Raw genomic sequence first — 21,250 nt, 5'->3', positions numbered from 1 at the left:
GCGTAATGCGACAAAGATGAACCAACGTCAACCCTTGTGCTCAAACAAAGTCTTCAAAATCAATGAAGATTAGTGGAATGCAGTTACTTGCCATAATCCCTAATTTTAGCATATGTTTCCCCAAGGTGGGGTACTCAACTTATCGGGAAATTATTTTTCTGTTTTTATGTCTCTAATTTTTGCCTGGATCGCCCTTTCGGGTTTTCAATCCACCGAGACGCTCATTTTTTCCTAAGCCGCCCTTTCGGGTTTTCAACTTAGCAAGCTGTTCTTTTCTTCTTTTAGTCGAAGTATTTCTTGACTGCATCTGCGTTCACAGGACGAGTGAACTCTTCACCATCCATAGTTGTAAGTATCAGGGCACCGCCTGAAAAGGCTCTCTTAACAACATATGGGCCTTCATAATTGGGAGTCCATTTTCCTCTAGAATATGGCTTGAACGTTAAAATCTTCTTGAGCACAAGGTCACCTTCTCTAAACACTCGAGGTTTGACCTTCTTATCAAAAGCTTTCTTCATCCTCTGTTGATATAACTGACCATGACACATGGCAGTCAATCTCTTCTCTTCAATCAAATTCAACTGGTCAAACCTGGTCTGACACCATTCAGCTTCAGTCAACTTGGCTTCCATGAGCACACGCAATGAAGGAATCTCAACCTCTACGGGGAGCACTGCTTCCATACCATACACAAGTGAGAAAGGGGTTGCCCCTATTGAAGTGCAGATGGATGTACGATACCCATGCAATGCAAACGGGAGCATCTCATGCCAATCCTTGTATGTGACAACCATCTTCTGGATAATCTTCTTAATATTCTTGTTCGCAGCTTCAACAGCCCCATTCATCTTGGGTCTTTAGGGAGAAGAATTATGATGTGCAATATTGAAGTCTTTCCAAAGAGCTTCCACCATATTGTTATTCAAGTTCGATCCATTATCATTAATGATCTTACTTGGCACACCATAACGGCATATAATCTGATTCTTGATAAACCTCACAATAACTTGCTTGGTTAAATTTGCATACGATGCCGCTTCAACCCATTTTGTGAAGTAGTCAATCGCCACTAAAATGAAACGATTTCCATTCAAAGCTTTGGGCTCAATCATCCCAATCATATTAATTCCCCACATGGAGAAGGGCCATGGGGAAGAGATAACATTCAATAGTGTCGGAGGAACATGAATCTTATCAGCATAAATTTGACACTTGTGGCATTTCTTCACAAACTTACAACAGTCAGATTCAATTGTCAGCCAATAGTAACCTGCTTGGAACATCTTCTTCGCCATTGCATGTCCATTGAAATGAGTACCAAAGGATCCTTCATGCACTTCGGTCATCAACAAGTCTGCTTCGTGTCTATCCACGCATCTGAGCAAAACCATGTCGAAGTTTCTCTTGTACAGTATATAACCATTCAAGTAGAAATTACCGGCTAATCTTATCAAAGTCTTCTTATCTTTGAAAGATGCCCCAGGCGGGTAAATCTGACTTTGAAGGAAACACTTGATATCATAATACCATGGCTTCTCGTCTTTGACCTCTTCAACAACAAATAAATGAGTTGGCATATCAAGACGCATCACACACAAATTGGGAACTTCATTCCAATACTTCACTATAATCATTGATGCCAACGTTGCAAGAGCATCTGCCATCCGATTCTCATCTCGAGGGATATGATGAAACTCAACCTTTGTAAAGAAAGTTGGAATTCTCCTCGCATAATCTCTATACGGTATCAAACTGGGTTGATTCTTCTCCTATTCTCCTTTGATCTGATTCACTACCAAAGCTGAATCACCGAAGACATCAAAATACTTGATTCTGAGATTCATGGCCTCTTCAAGCCCCATAATGCAAGCTTCATATTCTACCATGTTGTTTGTACACTTGAAAGTCAATCTAGATGTAAATGGTAGATGCGTGCCATGAGGGGTGATAATTACTGCCCCAATGCCATTTCCATATTGATTAACAGCTCCATCAAATACCATGCCTCAACGGGAACCAGGTTCTGGCCCTTCTTCAAGCAATGGTTCATCACAATCTTTCATTTTCAAGTGCAAAATCTCTTCATCAGGAAAATCATACTGCATTGACTGATAATCTTCAATCGGTTGGTGAGCCAAATGGTCAGCCAAGATACTACCTTTGATCGCTTTCTGAGATCGGTATTCAGTATCATACTCTGATAACAACATATGCCAACGGGAGATTCTCCCAGTTAAAGCGGGCTTCTCAAATATATATACTTTATTGGATCCATTTTGGATATCAACCAAGTGGTATGATTCAACATATACTGACGCAGACGCTTAGCAGCCCAAGCCAATGCGTAACAAGTCTTCTCAAGCATTGAATACCGAGTCTCACCGTCAGTAAACTTCTTACTGAGGTAATAAATTGCAAATTCTTTCTTTCCAATCTCATCTTGCTGACCAAGAACACAACCCATACTATCTTCTAGCACAGTCAAATACATGATCAACGGTCTTCCTTCAACAGGTGGAGACAAAATCGGAGGCTCGAGCAAATACTCTTTGATACTATCAAATGCTTTCTGGAAATCTTCGGTACAATCACAAGACTGATCTTTCTGAAGAAGCTTGAATATAGGCGCACATGTGGCAGTCATGTGGGAAATGAATCTAGAAATATAATTCAAGCGACCGAGAAAACCTCTGACTTGCTTCTCAGTTTTGGGCGCAGGAATTTCTTGTATTGCTTTGACCTTAGCAGGATCTACTTCAATACCCTTCTCACTGGCAATAAAGCCCAACAACTTACAAGAACGAACACCAAAAGTACACTTATTGGGATTCAAGCGTAGTTTATACTTCCTCAAATGCTAGAATAGCTTTAATAAATGCTCAACATGTTCCTCCTCGTCAATTGATTTAGAAATCATGTCATCGACATATACTTCAATCTCTTTATGCATCATATCATGAAAAAGAGTAGTCATTGCTCTCTGATAAGTTGCACCAACATTCTTTAAACCGAAAGGCATCACTCTATAACAGAATGTTCCCCAGGGTGTAATGAATGTGGTTTTCTCCATATCCCCGGGTGCCATCTTAATCTGATTATATCCGGAAAATCCATCCATAAACGAAAAGACTTTGAATTTAGTAGTATTGCCTACCAACATATCAATGTGTGGCAGAGGGAAATCATCTTTCAGACTGGCTTTATTCAATCTCTATAATCGACACACATGAAGACTTTTCCATCTTTCTTTGGTACAGGCACAATGTTGGCCACCCATTGCAGATATTCAGCAGTTACAAGAAAGCCGACATCAATATGTTTATGAACTTCTTCTTTGATCTTCACAGCCATATCAGGATGCGTTCTTCTTAACTTCTGCTTGACTGGCGGCATTCTGGATTCAACGACAATCTATGCTCCACAATATCGGAATCCAGCCTAGGCATGTCTTGATAGGACCAATCAAACATATATGAATACTCTCGAAGAAGATCAATCAACCCCTTCTTAGGATTTGGACACAGTCGAGACCCAATCTTAACTTCCTTCACATCATCTTCGGAACCCAAGTTGACTAGCTCGATCTGCTCTTCAAACGACTGAATAATCTTCTCATCCTGCTCAAGAAGACGAGACAATTCTTCACTTACTTCTACATCACTTTCCTCCTCGGCTTCAAACACAGGGAATTCAAAATTTGGAGAAGCAGAAGGATCATTCTATTCAATGGTGTTAGGAACCAACCTGCATAATGATTTGATATTTTGATTTTAGAGATGTGAATTGGTGACCAAATATTATGCAGATGGACAATTATATTGTTTTTTTTTATTATTACCATTTTCAAAATAAAGCAAAAAGTAAAAATAAACATCAAAGATGTAGATGAATCGAATTAATTTTATTCATGATCAATTTAAAATGCCCAACAATGTTCACTTCTCCCTTAGGCATAAGAGAAGGATTTTTTTTTTAAAATATAAAAAGCAATTACTTAGATTGATGCAAAATAACAGGAATATGAACAACAGTCCAATTGTTGCATGTCTGTCCATGCGTCACAAAGTTGGTGCAGTCTTCCTCTTCATTGTCCTCTAGCACAGCAGCTAAGTGTTGTTCATTCCCATGAATCAACCCTCCGCTACGGAAACTGAGTTGCATATCTTCAGATCTAACAGTTGATGAGCCTTTTTGGAACCCCAAACCGGTTCCGCCCTTGTTCTTAGAGACCTCTACCACGCGCCCCCACTGATCAATAGGACCTTCTTCAACAATCCTCTGCGCATCTTTTAGAGAGGACATAGGTGCCCCAACTCTCTTCTCAGCAGCAATAGATAAAGCTTGGAACGGCGTCCCAACCTCATCCTCAGCTTCCACATATGAAAAAGATGACTGATGGTTGACCAACAGTGCTTTCTCACTTCCCACAATTACCAACTTGCCATTCTTGACAAATTTGAGCTTCTGGTGCAGAGTAGAAGTAACAGCCCCTGCTTCATGAATCCACGGCCTTCCCAACGAACAGCTATAGGTCGGATGAATATCCATTACCTGGAAAGTAATTTGAAAATCACTCGGACCTATCTTGACTGGAAGGTCCACTTCTCCAATGACAGTCTTGCGAGAGCCATCAAAGGCCTTGACAATTACTCCACTATACCTCATGGGAGCTCCTTGATACGATAACTTTGACAATGTTGATTTTGGAAGCACATTGAATGATGACCCAGTGTCGACTAGCACGTTTGACAAAGCATCTTCCTTGCAATTCATCGAAATATGCGAAGCCAGATTGTGATTTCTTCCCTCCTCAGGGAGCTCTTCATCATAAAAACTCAAATTATTGCATGATGTGATGTTAGCTACAATATGATCAAATTGTGCCACAGTAACATCTTGCTCTATGTATGCCTGCTCAAGAACTCTCTGGAGTGCTTCTCTATGCGCTTCAGAGTTTAAAGGTAGAGACAACACAGAAATCTTAGAGGGAGTCTAGAGCAACTGCTCAACCACGTTGAATTCACTCCTCTTGATCAGTCGGAGTACCTCATCATCATCATTATTGGCTTTCAAATTGCTGGATTCACCAGACTTATCTCTTGAACAACCAACAGGATCTACACTAGGCACCTCCGCCTTCTTACCAACAATCAATTCTTCCTTACTTTCTGGGACAACTGGCCCAAAAACTCGACCACTACGGCTCACCTTCGTAACATCTGCAATGCTTACTACTGAACTGGTCGTAGGCAACGGGACCTCTTGACCTTTCTCAATCATCGTAGCATTGTATTAATACGACACAACTTTATCAGATGCATACGGGACTGGGCCCGCCAACCATATTACCTATGGTGAAACTGATCTATTGTTGACGTCCTGGCTACTATCGTACTGCACCACTAACCGCTTTGGTTGCTTGAAAACGAGAACAATGACATTGACATCGTCATCTAAATGACGAGATTGAACAATTTGGATCATGCCTTCATCCATCAGGCGCTGGATGTCCCTTTTCACAACAACACACCGCCTTGGGTTCACACTTCAAATATCACAACCATCGTGATCATGTTCGCATTCACTCACCAAACAAATATCTTTATGCATTTGCACCAAAGACCTTCGGATAAACCGGACATCGAAAACTTTAAATTCACCTGGACAGTCGTCCACTATATTCACTGAGGTATTCCCATGAGCGGGCAAAGGATTAGCTTTCACATTAGGCGCGCGGTCTTCAAAAGACACCATGCCACTCTTCATAAGCTTTTATACCTCATACTTCAACGGATAACAATTCTCGATATCGTGCCCAGGTGCACCCTGATGAAAAGCACAGCAAAGCTCAGGTTTATACCACCATGGAAGTGGTTCTGGGATCTGTGGCGGATTTCTCGGTTGAATCAAATTCTTGAGGACTAAAGATGGGTATAGTTCGGCATATGACATAGGAATAGGATCAAAAGAGACCTTCTTTCTCTCGAAGTTCTGTTGATGGTGATGATTGTTGTTTGAATTATTGTTGTTGTAAGTGTTTGTTCTTTGTTGCGGTTGTTGTTATTGACGCTGATTCTGATACTGATGTTGTTGTTGTTGACTTGGTATTGCTGGTTGATTTGAAAACACTGGAATAATGGAAGATACTTGGTGATGATGATTTTGACGGGGTGGTAAATTTCTTCTTGCTTGAGGCCTCCTCTGCCTCCCACTCCTTACTGTATTTGTTTCATATTCCTTCCTCTTGCTAAAGTTGCTCCCTTACTTCTTGCTAGTTGACGCCTCTTCTTTCGATAATCGTCCTTCACGGACCCCTTCTTCAAGTCTCATCCCCATGTTTACCATTTCGGTAAAATCACTGGGGGCACTGGCAATCATACGCTCATAATAAAATGAACTCGGGGTTTTGAGAAATATTTTCGTCATCTTCTTCTCCTCCAAATGAGGAGTGATCTGGGCAGCCAACTCCCTCCAACGTTAGGCATACTCTTTAAATGTCTCCTTATCCTTCTGAGACATGGATCTCAACTGGTACCTATCTGGCGCCATATCCACATTGTACTTGTACTGCTTCACGAAAGCCTCACCTAGATCATTGAAAGTGCGGATGCTTGCACTATCTAGCCCCATATACCAACGGAGCGCAACACCTGTCAGGCTATCCTAGAAATAATGAATCAGTAGTTGATCATTATCTGTCTGGGTTGACATCTTGCGGGCATACATCACAAGATGACTGAATGGACATGAGTTTCCCTTATACTTCTCAAAGTCAGGCACTTTGAATTTGATTGGGATTTTCACGTTGGGCACTAAGCACAGTTCAACAGCACTCTTCCCAAAAAGATCTTTGCCTCTCAGCATTTTCAGTTCCTTGCGCAGCTCAAGGAATTGATCCTTCATCTCATCCATCTTCTCATAGACGTCCGGGCCCTCAGATGGCTCGGAATGAAAGATGGTGTCTTCTACTCGCGGCAAAGTGTGCACAACGGGAGGCGGCACAGACATGACCGGGCTAGATGCCGGCATGGAAGCAAAAGTGGGAGCGAAACCCTCTGGTACAAAATTGGGTGGCATTCCCCAAAGGAACCCAGCAGGGGAGCGAAGTGGGCGGTGGCAGCAGGCACCGTAGAGGTAGCCACTTCAGAGATAACAGTCCTCGCGGGAGGAGTTGCAGGAGTTGGAGAAGCTTGGCTATGGGCAGCAAGAACTGACTCCATCATGGTAGTCAGCCTGGTAATCTCTTCCTTCAAGTCTCGGTTCTCTTGCTCAAGGTGTTCCATGATCTTTGAAAGATTGGCTCGAGTGTTGTACCAGTGAGTCAGCTTGGCTTCAGCACAGAAGAACACTGATCAGACACCTAGCAAAAACCTGTTTATGCAAATGATGCATGAAATGCAATGTTTGATTATTTTTATTTCCCAAGGAACTTACTATATCATTTGCAAGTATATAAAAATTGAAATGGTAATTGCAATAATTTTGATATGACCAAAAATCTCTTTTTATTTATATAAATTGGAAGGATTACACTGAGTACAGTTTCAGAAACCAAAACAAAAGATACAAGAGAAAAGGAGACTAGTCATCCTAAGGATCCCTAACAACAATGTCAGAAGATCTGGCTGAAGGTGCATACTTCCTTCGAATGCGACGACTCTCGGTCTCAAAAGAAGCCTTCATCCGGGTCTTCTCGAGGACAAGCTGGTAAACAATCTTTTTCCAAGCAACGGAAGGCTGAGGCATGCTAGAAGATGACACCTCTGGCTCTCTTTGTCTCTTTGTCACTCAGTCTTCGAGTAGCTCAATCAGTGCGTCTTTGTCCTTAGACTCCAGTAGCCACTCTTCATGCTTCTTGATCAAAGCATGGAAACTCTCTTCCCATATATCTTTCTCTTGCTTCCTCTTGATGAGAGCGTCTTCCAACTCCTCTACATATTGGTTAGGGAGAGTTAATGGCTCAACTACAACCATAGACATAGGTCTCTCACAAGGATAAGGCATCTTCGATTCCAAAGCTACACAATTGCGCGAACCAAGCTCGGATCTTCCTTTCCTATGCATATTATGCCATGCATGCATAATCTTTTACTTCAAATGTTGGGGATCTTTACCGTCTTGATAGAAAATACCTTATAACAACATGTTATTAGGTTTGTCTCTCAAGGGGAACCCAAGTTGACGACGAGCCAAAGCAGGGTTGTAGCTAATTCCCCTTTGTGTACCAATGAGAGGCACATTAGAGAACTCACCACCACTATCAATAATCTCCAAGCTGCTTAAGGACGGATCATACCAAACTATATCATCATTAGTGAGAGACATAAGTCCCTGAGACCACCTTAGACATTGTTTGTTCTCCACAAAAGCAGGCGTCTGAGGCAAGTGTGAAATAAGCCACTTGTACAGAAGTGGAATGCAATAGACAATAGTTCCACCACCCTTAGAATTCCTTAGATGCAAAGAGAAATACATATCACCCAACAAAGTAGGCACATGATTCCCAATCAAGAAAAGTCTAATGGCGTTAACATCAACAAAACCGTCAATGTTAGGGAACAAAGCTAATCCATAGATGAGCAACACAAAGATAGCTTCAAAAGCATCCACACTACCAGCTTGAGCAAAACTGGTAGCCTCCTTGATGAGGAAAACAGATGGCAACCCAAATAACCCTCATTTCTTCACCGAATGAGCCTCTATCTCAGACTTCTTCAAGTGAAGAGCTTCAGCAATAATACTAGATTGGGGAATCTCCTCCAATCCACTAAAAGGCACTCTACTAGAAACAGGTATCCCCAAAAGATGAGAATACAACTCCAAGGTAGGCACAAGCTAAAAATCCTGGAAAGTGAAACAATGGTAGAAAGGATCATAGAACTGCACTAACACACTCAACAATCCTTCCACTACATCAGCAGACAAGATGGACAAAAGCTTCCCATGACGTTGTTTGAAGTCCAAGGGATCTAATACAAAAGATGCTAGCTTCCTTAGCTCTTTCAAGTCGGGACATCTGAAACTGTACTTCTTAGTGTTCCTTCGTCCACAATCCATGGTCTGAAAATATTTGCAAATGACATCTTAGTTCCTTGAAATTTTGTGTGATGAACTTTATGATGCGCATGAAATGCATGAATGCAACAATCACAAGTAAGGGATCACACACAAGGCAAACAAAGGTCAAGGGATGAATCAAGTCATTGTCAAGATCAATCATCCATTTTGGTGGATTATGGTTTTCACCTTATCAACACCCAAGTTCCATTGATATTGACAAGACTTGATTGGATCAACCAAGAATCAAGGGTTTGTTGTAAGTCACGAGCATGGAGTCTGGGTAAGAACCACCCCAAAGGAGTGAACTAAGGATAAAACATGTAGATCATGTTCTAAAAAGTTCCCAGAGTCTTAATTCTATCTATCGAATATTACATGTTAAGATGACTGACTCATCGACCCATAATATTCTTAAGAGAAAACCGTCTGAGTGTAGTATCGCGTAACAACTGATATCAAGTCTACACTTGAACAGTTTCCGCACTACGTCCTAAATAGGCCAAGACAGGTTAGGTGTTCTAAAGTCCTCAATTTCTCAGACCCAGTTAGAAATAGTCATGCCTAACCATAAATACTTGTGTGACATTTCCAAATCCAAAGGAGTCTCCACTGAGCAGATGGATCTCAAGCCAACTTGTTAAGGACTACACCACACAAGTCGAACATGACTATACCATCCTCCTATCTTAATTGCACTCAAGTTCGGGTTAGAACTTATCTCACCACTCAGAGAACACCAAACACAACAAGCAGATTATATCACACATACATATATACAAACATCACATATATACAAATATATTTACACAAAAAGTAGGGAAAACCCACTGGAGACTACTCCCCAGCAGATTCGCCACTTAATTTCTGTAGCGGGAAATTCATGATCATTAAGTTATTGATAAGCTATTGATAAGCTAAAGATCAATTAACAAGAGTCGCCATCGAGATTTTATTGTTTCCAAGGGAAGAGGGAAAAATGCGAACAAAACCCAAATAGTAAGAAGTTTTCAAATAAAAACTAATAAAATTTAGAGATCACAGGTAATGGGGTTGGTTACATAGAGGAAAGGTGTTAGCACCCAAAGTGTCCTAGGTACTCCTAGGGAGCCCTTTTTGTGTGCATATGTAAATTGTACAAAGTGATGTTTACAAACAAATAGAATAGGGAGATGAGAAAAGAATTTATTAATTATATTTTTTTTGTGTTTGACAAGACCTTCGGTCTCGTGCCTACGTACCAACATAAAAATGAGGGATCAAAATCTCGTAGTTCATGCTAGAAATTTCAAAACGAGTGTGTTGGTTTTTTTAACAAAATTTAAGTTTGAAAGGCTCAAAGGTCTAAAATGGCTTGAATGGGTTAGTTCTTTTTGGCATTTTTGAAAGTTTAAGTCAAATATTGTTAAGTTGATTCACAAGTTTGATTTAAGAAAATGAGTTTGAAAATGCAATGGCATAAGGCCAAAGTTTCTACCTTTTTTTGCAAAAGTGGTCATAAATTAGAACAAAAGTAGTTCACACAAAGGAGATTTTAAAAATGGAGGGAGAGATTTTGAAATTAAATTAATGGGGAGAAGACGATAACACTACCCTAGATACCAGAAAATTAAAAGTTTAAAGTTGAAAAGATCTGACCAAATGGGAGGAATCCAATAGACAAGTATGTCAATAGAAACCCAGAATTCCCTTGGACTTTTTAGAATCAGACAACACACAAATGCACAATTATATCAATCTTGAAGAGCAAAGGCATCAAATAAAGATGGCCTCATCTAAGCTCATCCACTCCAATGATCTTCTTCAAAGTAGCCTACGTAGCAGATGAATTCCACAAATCACCGGTTCAACATAACAGCTTGACAATGATCAAGGTTGCAGATAAATCTGGAGAGATCTAGAATGATGTATCAGATGAATTCAAACTTTCAAGTTCTTGGTTCTTCAACAAATTGGCATTGGCCAAGTCCATTAGTAAGTTAATAGTTAGTTTTGATTTGCCTTTGATTTCAAGACATTCTTTGGAAAACACTCAACCCACTTGCCACAAGCATGGATCCTTGAACCAAAACATCTTCCAAATGAAGGAAAAAAGGCCAAGTTTCCACATAATACCATGGAAGAGGGGAGACTTACAATCTCACTAACTAGAATGCTTATGCCTTTTGTGTCACAAATTTAGTGCTATGTTAAATAATTAGGGATAAGGGATATAATACTTGGATTTATATAATCATCTTTTAATTTATTTTCTTAAATAAACTAATAACTATATCTTTGCAAATAATAAAATGGGATAGAATTTTATAACAAGTTTTAGGGATAAAAACAAGAGATAAAAACAAGGGATAAACATTGGGGATAAGGGATATGGTCTTTGAGATTATATAATTAAACTTTTAATATGTTTGTTAAAATAACTATATATATAATATCACTATGAGTTTACTTTCTTAAATCAAAATAGTTAGATTTTTTTTAATCAGTCAAAGGGGATATGTCATATAAATATATAATATTTATTTTCATAAATAAATTAAGTATTATATTTTATTTATTTATTTTTTAGTCAATAATGAGGATAATCATGGGATAAATCTCTAAGGAAATTTTAGGATTTAAGGGATAAAAAAATGAGGGATAAGGGATATAATATTTGAGTTCATATAATTACCTTTTAATTTATTTTCTTAAATAAATTAATAATTATATTTTTGCAAATAATCAATTCGGATAAAATCAATCTAAACTCACCTCAAACTATAAGTCATCTGCCTTAGTGCATTGATGCATTTTTCAAAATCAATTACTTCTTTGCCCCCGATGTGTGAGAACATTCAATGGATAAAAACAATCAACCAACCAACATTTTTTAAGACTAATTATGGGGCTCTGATCCTGCAATAAATTTAAGGGTACGTAGGCATAGAGTTCTAAGACTCAAGCGAGTATAATAATAAAAAATTTAGGGCTTCCTTTATTAAAATAATAAAAAAAAATTGCAAATAAATAATGATTAAACAATTAATAGATAACAAAGCAAACATTCCTTAGAAACACAATAGCCCTTGAATTAAAGGAGGATCTCTTTGAGTACAATGGAGGTAAGGGGTGCCTAACACCTTTCCCTTATTTAAACGACTCCCGAACCTAGCATCTTACCCTTAGTTATTAGGTTTTCTCATTATTTTCCTGTTCCTTAGGAACGAACAAAGGATGATGGTGACTCTGTCATTTTTCTAGCCGCGATAGTTGGCGACTATGTTGGGGAGTTCTTATACTTTCTCTAAAGAGAGTTCGTCCTAAACCTTTGGTTTTAGGGTTGTGTGTTCCTTTTTTGCTTGTTTATTTTCTATTTATTTATTTATTTATTCTTTTTATTTTGATATATTTCATTGTATATTTAAATATTATATAATTATTCAATATCATATGGATGAGATTTTTACATGCGTGAAGCCAAAACCCAGACTTGAGGAATTCAAAGAGTAGATCAATTCAAAGAGTTTGTCATGAGAAGGATAGCACTTCTTCATGATGAGACCTTGAATTGGGTCCATGACTCTAGAGACCTCTTCTAAACCCCCTTCAAATCAGGGTGACTTTATGTTATCAACCCACAAGGATCGTTACTAAGGTTCTTCCTAGATGAGACTTATCCCGAAGGATTACCATAGGAAAGCTTTCTCCTTCTTCTGGTAAAACAAGGGTATAATCCATGACTCTAGGGTTATCATCCTACAAAAACTTTATATCCTACAATTGAGGGGATTGGGTAGTCTAAACTTAGAACTGGTCTGTCATAAGAAGACCACCTTAGTTAGGTCATGCTTGTATTACCTTACCTATCCTTAAACCAGTTAGTGTTTCCCATGCCGATTATTATACCTATTTATAAGGAGCCTTCTTAAACAAGGCATCCTTATATTTGGAATCATCCTTAAACCCATATGTGGGCTCTATATCCATCACAATCCCTAAACCCGTGGGGGTTCTTCTATCTGTCACTATCCTAATGTGACACTTGCATTGCATAAAAAAAACAGCATACCTTGACAAAAATTAAAATTAAAAAATTAAAAAATATGTTTGCATTTGCATACATACACATACATTTGCATGTCCTTTCCGCTTTCACCCTTATCCAACTATCTAGAGCTAAGAGGTTTCCCGATACTCATAAACTAACTCAAAGGATATCTCAAGAAACTATGGAGGAACTCAAGAGGGCAAGTACCATTTAAGAGATAAAGCAACCCTTTTCCATGCAAGCCACCCGCTTACCCAATGTTTTAAATACAACGACCCTGGATGATGCTTCCGTAACAAGGTATGTAACAATATCTTCTTCGGAAGTAGCCCCATGTGCCTCATCAATCACAATAAATGAAGCTTGGAAGGAAACTAGATGCTACATAAATGTCTCATGCCTTACTCATAAGTGTCATAGTAAAGCTAAAATCCTTTGGTCCTTCTCCTCGTCCATATCCTCCCAATTATGAAGAGAATTCCCGAGGTGAATACAAAGTCCAAGACCTGATCGACGAAAAGTCGTTGACTCCTGAAAAGGAGTCTTATTGGTGAACATACACCCCTTATCTTTATAAGTGGAAGAACATCAAAAATAATATCCTAAAGACAGTGGATCAAAAATGAAGCTCATCCCTGAGATCAATAGACTTTATCAGTTCTAGTTGTAATTTCTTTTTTGCTAAGTGTTTTTTGTTTTAAAAGTTGTACTCTTTTGGAAATAATTTTAACAAAATGAGCATGCATGCTTTTGAAATCAATCCATCCGTTTACACTCTCTTTCTTATGCCATAATGATGTAACACGCAATTGAATTTGTTGATGTATGCTTTAATAGTAAGATCGGGCTGACGATGTAAGGCATTGTTTCATTTCCCTAAACACTGGAGAAATAAGGAGATAATTCGTAGTCAACTCCCTCGAGCCAGAAGTCATTGTTTCTTTTCCTATTAATAAAAAAACCTTAATTTTAACCAGGGGCAGGGTAGTTCTTTAATTAAGTCAATGGTGCATTCTAATCTCAAGAAGATTATCACATGGATAAGAGGTTCAACCACATCTTCTTCCTTGCACACATCATCCAACATTTAGGAAGTAGTGAAAAAATAAAGCTAATGAAAGCTAACATGGAAGTCATAACTTTCGAAATCAAAAGCAAAATCATAAGAGTTATTTTAAAAAAAGCCCGCTAAGTAAAAAAAAACTGAAATATCACTTAGGTAAAAGCCAGGGCATCATGTTTCAAAAAAAAGTCCACTAAGTCAAAAACTAAAAAGGAGTTAACTTAGGAAAAAGAAGGGGCATCCTGAAGGACCACAAATTCAAAAGAATTGGTCCATCCCAAAATAAGGATTAAAAAGCAAAAAAATAAATAGAAACAAGCTTGTAAGTGAAAGTAGGTGACTGCCATCTCAAGAATCTCATCAGTATTTGAATCACTACATCTACCTCCATCATTGTCTATCAAAATTCTCTTGGAAACTAAATTCATATGTTGAGTTAATTGAATTTAGGAACGAGGAACATCAGGGAAAAGGGGTGAGATAAAATTAAAATTTGAGCGTTATATCTTTTGTTTCATAAACTGTGAACCAGGCCACGTTATAACATTTAAAAGTCCTAATTGAAGCTAGGTTCACTATTAAAGCATACTCGGCAAAATCGTTGTTAAAATGACTCTGAATGTTTGTTGCTAACCATCTTGTTCTATCATATCTTAATTTGTGCCAACATCATGGCCAAATATCATCTATATACACCATATTCGTTTTGCATAAGAACTTTCGATTTCAAAAACTTGCATGAGCATAATGTTAGAATTACTTTTCAAAAAGAACATTTTTCTCATAAATCAATACTTAGCACCAAGGAAATATCAACAATGGTTTGATCAGGGGCATACCACTTCGAGAAAGTCACCTAAGGATCCTTGCAGTTATGGGCAAATCCTTATAATCATGGACATATCATTAGAAGATCCTATAAACTATAGGCAAAGCATCCCAAGATTTGACCCACTTATCACCTCTATGACCCTGACGATGATGGGCGAACATCTCCAGTGCTCATACTAGGGAAGGCCACCTCATGAGCACAGTGGAGCCAACCACTCCGAAAGTTGGTTAGTCATGGGTAGGCCTTTCAATATTCAAATATCGGGTCAAGTCATATAAAGGTCACATCATTGTAGGATCCAAGTTCATCCCCAAGCATTCCAAGATTTGACACACCTATGTCAAAACACCTACATGACCTTAATGATAAGGGGAAGACCCTTTCAAGACTCTCATACTAGAGCATACCAACTCAGGGGCACAGTAAGGCCGGTCACTTTGAAAGTCATCTAATCAGGGGCATACTTTTCAAGATTCATACACTAGGACAGTCCATATCAAAGTCATACCATAGCATGGTGGGTTCAAGTTTCTTTTCATGCAACTCTTTCAATGAAGACCTATAAACAAGGGAAATACCCTCCAAGGATCTATCAATTTGGGACAGGCCGCCGCAAGGCTTGATCAAAATAGACCGCTTTAAAAGAACAGTTCATATGGGGCATATCATTCCAAGGGTCGATCAAGGCTAATACTACGGTATGACGTGTCAAGTGCATGTTATGGTTAAGCCGCTTCAAATTCATATTGAGGAGAATTTTTTCAAACACCCAACAGGCTACGGATATTCCAGGGACAACCCCTCTCAATACTTTCAAGATGCACATACAAGCTCTTCCATACATCAACAATCGTCATTGTAGAGGTAAATTCATGACCATCAAGCTATGGATAAGCTAGACATCAATTAAACCAGAGTCGCTGTAACACCCTAAACCCCACACATAATTTATCGCATAAATTAAATATAAAATAAAACCACGTAGGGTGTCACACATTCATAACACACATGACCTGCTCCGTAACACGGGTTTCAACAGTAAATTTCAATACACACATTTGTAATAAGGATGTTTACACGACATCCTACTTATCTGAATCATACTTGGGATGTTTACACAACATCCTTCTCATCTGATAGGTATTATATATTCACAAAATAAGACATTCATAACTTGTCATTGCATGCTCACTTCCATTTTAAAGTATCATCGCATCGGAATTATCATCACAATTATGGAAGATAAAGCAAGTAATAACATCTAGTCTCAACTTCAATTGCAATAACAAAATAAGAGAGTTGTAATAAATCAACTCAACATCTTAAGAATTCTTAACAACAAAATTAGTCTTATGACTTCAACATGATCAAGATAAGGAATAAAGTAAGCGTTTAACCCAACCCAATGTTACATGATCAGAGCAAGGTACCACTAGTCGAGGCTCACCAAAATTAGACCGAAGCCGTACACCAAGATGCATGACTCTCAAATAACATGCATTAACACAATAAGGTTCACTGAAAGGATCCCCATACACATCTCATCCTTTATGCATCACACCATTCATCATGCAATAACCAATTCATGTTACCACATGAATAATATCAACAAACAGCAACAACTCATCAACATCTTAACATCATCGACATAACAACATAATTATCACACAATGATATTACAACAATGCAACAATTCATTAAGCAAACGTATAAACCAATCTATTTATCAATACAGTAGGCATGTGAATATTATTAAAACATATCAACAATCACTACCATGTTTTAGGTATGAGCATTAGCTTTCTAACGCTTCAAACTCCATCAAAATCGGACTTACGAAATGAAAGTTATGACCAAAATCGTCGGGATGTGTCAACAATTCATTAACCGAACGTAAGAACAAAAACTTCACCAACACAGTAGGCATAGGAATAATACTCAATCAATTCACTTATCACCATCATATTATATCTCTTAGAGACACCTTTCTAATGCTTTAAACCCCAACACAAAATGATTCACAAGTTGAAAGTTATGATCAAAACCGTGCACGAAGGCGTTACTAAAAAGTTGTTGTTTTCTAAATTTTCTAACATAATTTTCATCTTCTTCAACCCCAGAAACATCCATGAAATAATCTCCAAAATTATTTTATTCCTGAAATAAAGTTATAACCCTCCGTTTCAGATATCCAACGCTTCAAACGGCACTCGATTTGGACTTACGAATCAAAAGTTATGAACAAAACGATTTCGACCGAAAAACATAAAAAAGCTCGCGATTGTGACGGACAGAATGCAGAATTTTCTGCATTTTTCATCGTTGGAGGGCTTTCGGACCTACGATTTCGATTCCGTAAAAAGAAAAACGCTCAGACAATTACAACTCATGTAATACTATAATTATATAAAGTTAATTTACAATTTTAACACAATTAAATAATTTAATCACAACTTTAAGATTATGCCTAAAACCTTCGAAATTGCAACAATGGTGAATATAAGTTTAATCATCAAAACAGAAAATTACACACATGTAAGACACACGAAATTCATCATATCATCATCATATAATAATCACCATAGCATCCAAATTCAAAATTATGAATCAAAACACCCAACCCTAAGGAGGTTAAGGGTTCCTCTATTCTATCCTTCTATCATATCCTTTACTATTGGAACAAGTTCTCATCCTTACCTTAGATTTTCCAACAAGATGCACACTTCAAACTCTAAAAATGGAGTTTTCCTTTAGCCCTATCCATTGTCTTTTCTCACCACAAAATTCTATTTTATGTAAAATCCTCCAAACTCTCTTACTAACCTTTTTATCATTAACCTAATCCCCCTCAATTAGGAACTTCCACCATTGCCCTCACTTATCATATTATTTACCACCATACCCCTCTTGGCTCTAATTTTCTTTTAATAAAATAATACTAATAATATTCTTCTTTTTCTCCATACTATTTCTACTCTTCTATTTTATTCCAACCAATTAAATAAACTAGTTATAGGTTAATTATTAAAAATTCTCATTATCCCCATTAAATAAGTAAAATAACTAAATTTCATTATTTAATTAAGATGCTCATATTCTAGTTATTTTTATTTACTTATTTAATTAATTCGAATAAAACACTATTTATTTCAATCACTAATTAAAATTCTAATTAATTATCAACAACTATACCAAACTCTTACTCCCTCCATACTTCTATTTTAAGGATACCTACCCCCCCCCCCCCCCCCCAATCATACACAATTAATTTAAAACACCCATTAATCATATAAAAATCTAAATAATTCTAATTAATTAATTAATTAAATTCGGGGTGTTACACTCGCCACCATGCTTTTACTGTTTCCAACGAAAAAGGGAAAAGTACGCACAAAACCCAAAAGATAAAAAGTTTTCAAATCAAAACTAATAAAATGTCAGAGATTACAGGTAAGGGGGTTAGTTACACAGAGGGAAGGTGTTAGCACCCAAAGTGTCCTAGGTACTCCTAGGGAGCCCTTTCTTGTATGCATATTGTAGCGGTAAATTCATGATCCTCAAGCTATGGATAAACTAGAGATCAAATAACAAGAGTCGGTACCGCGCTTTTATTGTTTTCAAGGGAAAAGGGAAAAAGTACGAACAAAACCAAAAAAGTAAGAAATTTTCAAATCAAAACTAATAAAATGTCATAGATTACAGGTAAGGGGGTTGGTTACACAGAGGGAAGGTGTTAGCACCGAAAGTGTCCTAGGTACTCCTAGGGAGCCCTTTTTGTGTGCATATGTATTTGATACAAAGTGATGTTTACAAATAAATAAAATGGGGGGGATGAGAAAAGAATTCATTAATTATATTTTTTCTTTGACAAGGCCTACATACCAACATAAAAATGAGGGATCAAAACCTTGTAGTTCGTGATACAAATCTCAAAGTGGATGCATTGCTTTTAACAAAATTAAGTTTGAAAGGCACAAAGGCCTAAAAATGGTTTGAATGAGTTAGTTTTTTTTTTTTTAAGTTTAAGTCAAGTATAATTAAGTTTAAGTTTGATTTAAGAAAAGAAGTTTGAAAATGTAATGGCATAAGGCTAAAGTTTCTATCTTTTTGCAAAAAAAAGTGGTCAAAGTTTAGAAGAAAATAAGTTCAATCAAAGAAGGTTTTGAAAAAGGAGGGAGAGATTTTTGAAATTAAAGAAATGGGGAGAAGATGAAGAGGTTATCCTATGTGCAAAATTAAAAGTTTAGAGTTTAAAAGATCTGACCAAATGGGTAGCAATCCAATAGACAAGAATGTCAATAGAAACCCATAATTCTCTTGGACTTTTAGAATTAAGCAACACACAAATGCACAATTATATTATCTGGAAGAGAAAGGCATCAAATAAAGATGGCCTCATCCAATGCTTATCCATTCCATGGTCTTCTTCAAAGTAGCCCATGTAGCAGATGTCGCACCTCAAAAAATGATGATAATGCGATCCCTCGCGATAGGACGCGGAAAAAATGTTGTTCGAAACAGAGTCGCCACCGAACTTTATTCATTCCAATGAAGGAATAGGAAAATATCGAGAAAACCTTTAGAAATAAGAACAATGGTCATCACAACCATATTCGGGTTCGGGAGTCGATTACGTAAGGGGAAGGTATTAGCACCCCTTACGTCCGTTGTACTCAACGGGAACCTTTTAGTCTGATTTTGCTATTTGACTGTTAATTGACTGTTTATCTGCTTGCTTCGAGTGATTTATAATTGATGATAGATATGGATGAAGACCTCAGGAGGGGAAATGGGAGGTTTTTTATTAGTGTGCTCGCGAAGATACAACAATCTCCTGCCTACGTATCCTTATGGTGCAATAAGGAAATCAGAGCAATCGTAGTTCGGGCTACTACGAATATTTGGTGTGTTTTGTTTTGATGAACGACTGTATACGTCGGCGTTCTAAAGGCTAAACGCTGGCTTGTCTACTCTCGGGGGAGGCTCTAGCACTGGTTTGTTGTGCGCATTAGAAAGGATTGACAGTGTTCTTTTTGAAGGAGTTTTGGTCACGCGGGGGTGACGAGTTGAATTGATGTGTTTGGGTCTGATTGGTTTCGATCGCTCGGGGGCGAGAAATTAGGTTGATTTGTTGGAGATGTTTTTGAAGAACGACGAAAGATTGAGCAATGTGGCGTACACCAATCGTCCAATCCTTTCGAGGAATAATAAGGCGTACGCCTTCTATTCCCTTTTTCGTTCGAATTTTTATCGAAAGTTTGTTTGTGGATGTTGAATACGCACGGTAGTGAGGCGTACGCCTCCTACTTGCTTTATTCAAGGAATAACGAGACGTACGCCACCTATTCCATTATCCAAGTTTATTTAATGTGTTTTGGTCGGAAGTCGATAATTTGTGCAATATGGCGTACGCCAATTATCCAAATAATCGAGAGATTGTGAGGCGTACGCCACCCATCTCTTATCATCCGAAGTTTAATTTTAAAAAAAGATATGTTTGGATGTTTGTATGTGATTTACGAAAACAGTTTGAATTTTGGATTGGTAGGTTTGGATTTGTCGATGATTTGAGCTTACTCGATTGTGGTTTTGAATTGATGACGAAGATTCGAGCAATGTGGCGTACGCCAATTATTCGAATAATCGAAAGATAGTAAGGCGTACGCCTCCTATCCTCTTTTCATCTGAAATAAGGAATTAAAAGGTTGTAGAATTTGTAGTTGATTTGAAATATTGTGGTTTGAATGAGGTTTTAATTTGATGACAAAGATTCGAGCAATGTGGCGTACGCCAATTATTCGAATAATCAAAAGATAGTGAGGCGTACGCCTCCTATCCTCTTTTCATCTAAAATGTGGAATAAAAAGGATTTGGATTTGATTTAGAAAGTGAGGTTTGAATGTATATGATTAAGGTTTAATCGGATGACAAGAACTCGCGCAATATGGCGTACGCCAATTATTCGAGTGCTTGAGAAATAGTGAAGCGTACGCTTCCTATCTCCTTTTCATCCCAAGTTTATGTTTAAAAGAGAAAATTCTTTTTGAAATTGAATAATTTGGAAAAATGATTTGAACTTGTGCTTATAAAGAAAAATGAGTTTATTTAGTGTATTATTTCATCTACTCGATTAATCAATAACCAAGTAGGTTTCATTGTAAGGAAGCCCAAGAGTAAGCTATGTGAGTTTGATGGCGATGCGAAGCGCAATCGACTTACAAGGGTGTTTTAAAAATGGACTCGATATTTGGATCGAGAATTGTGATTT

The sequence above is a fragment of the Lathyrus oleraceus genome, chromosome 3 (assembly GCF_024323335.1).
Source record: "Lathyrus oleraceus cultivar Zhongwan6 chromosome 3, CAAS_Psat_ZW6_1.0, whole genome shotgun sequence".
Classification (NCBI taxonomy): domain Eukaryota; kingdom Viridiplantae; phylum Streptophyta; class Magnoliopsida; order Fabales; family Fabaceae; genus Lathyrus; species Lathyrus oleraceus.
This window is presented reverse-complemented; position numbering follows the sequence as displayed.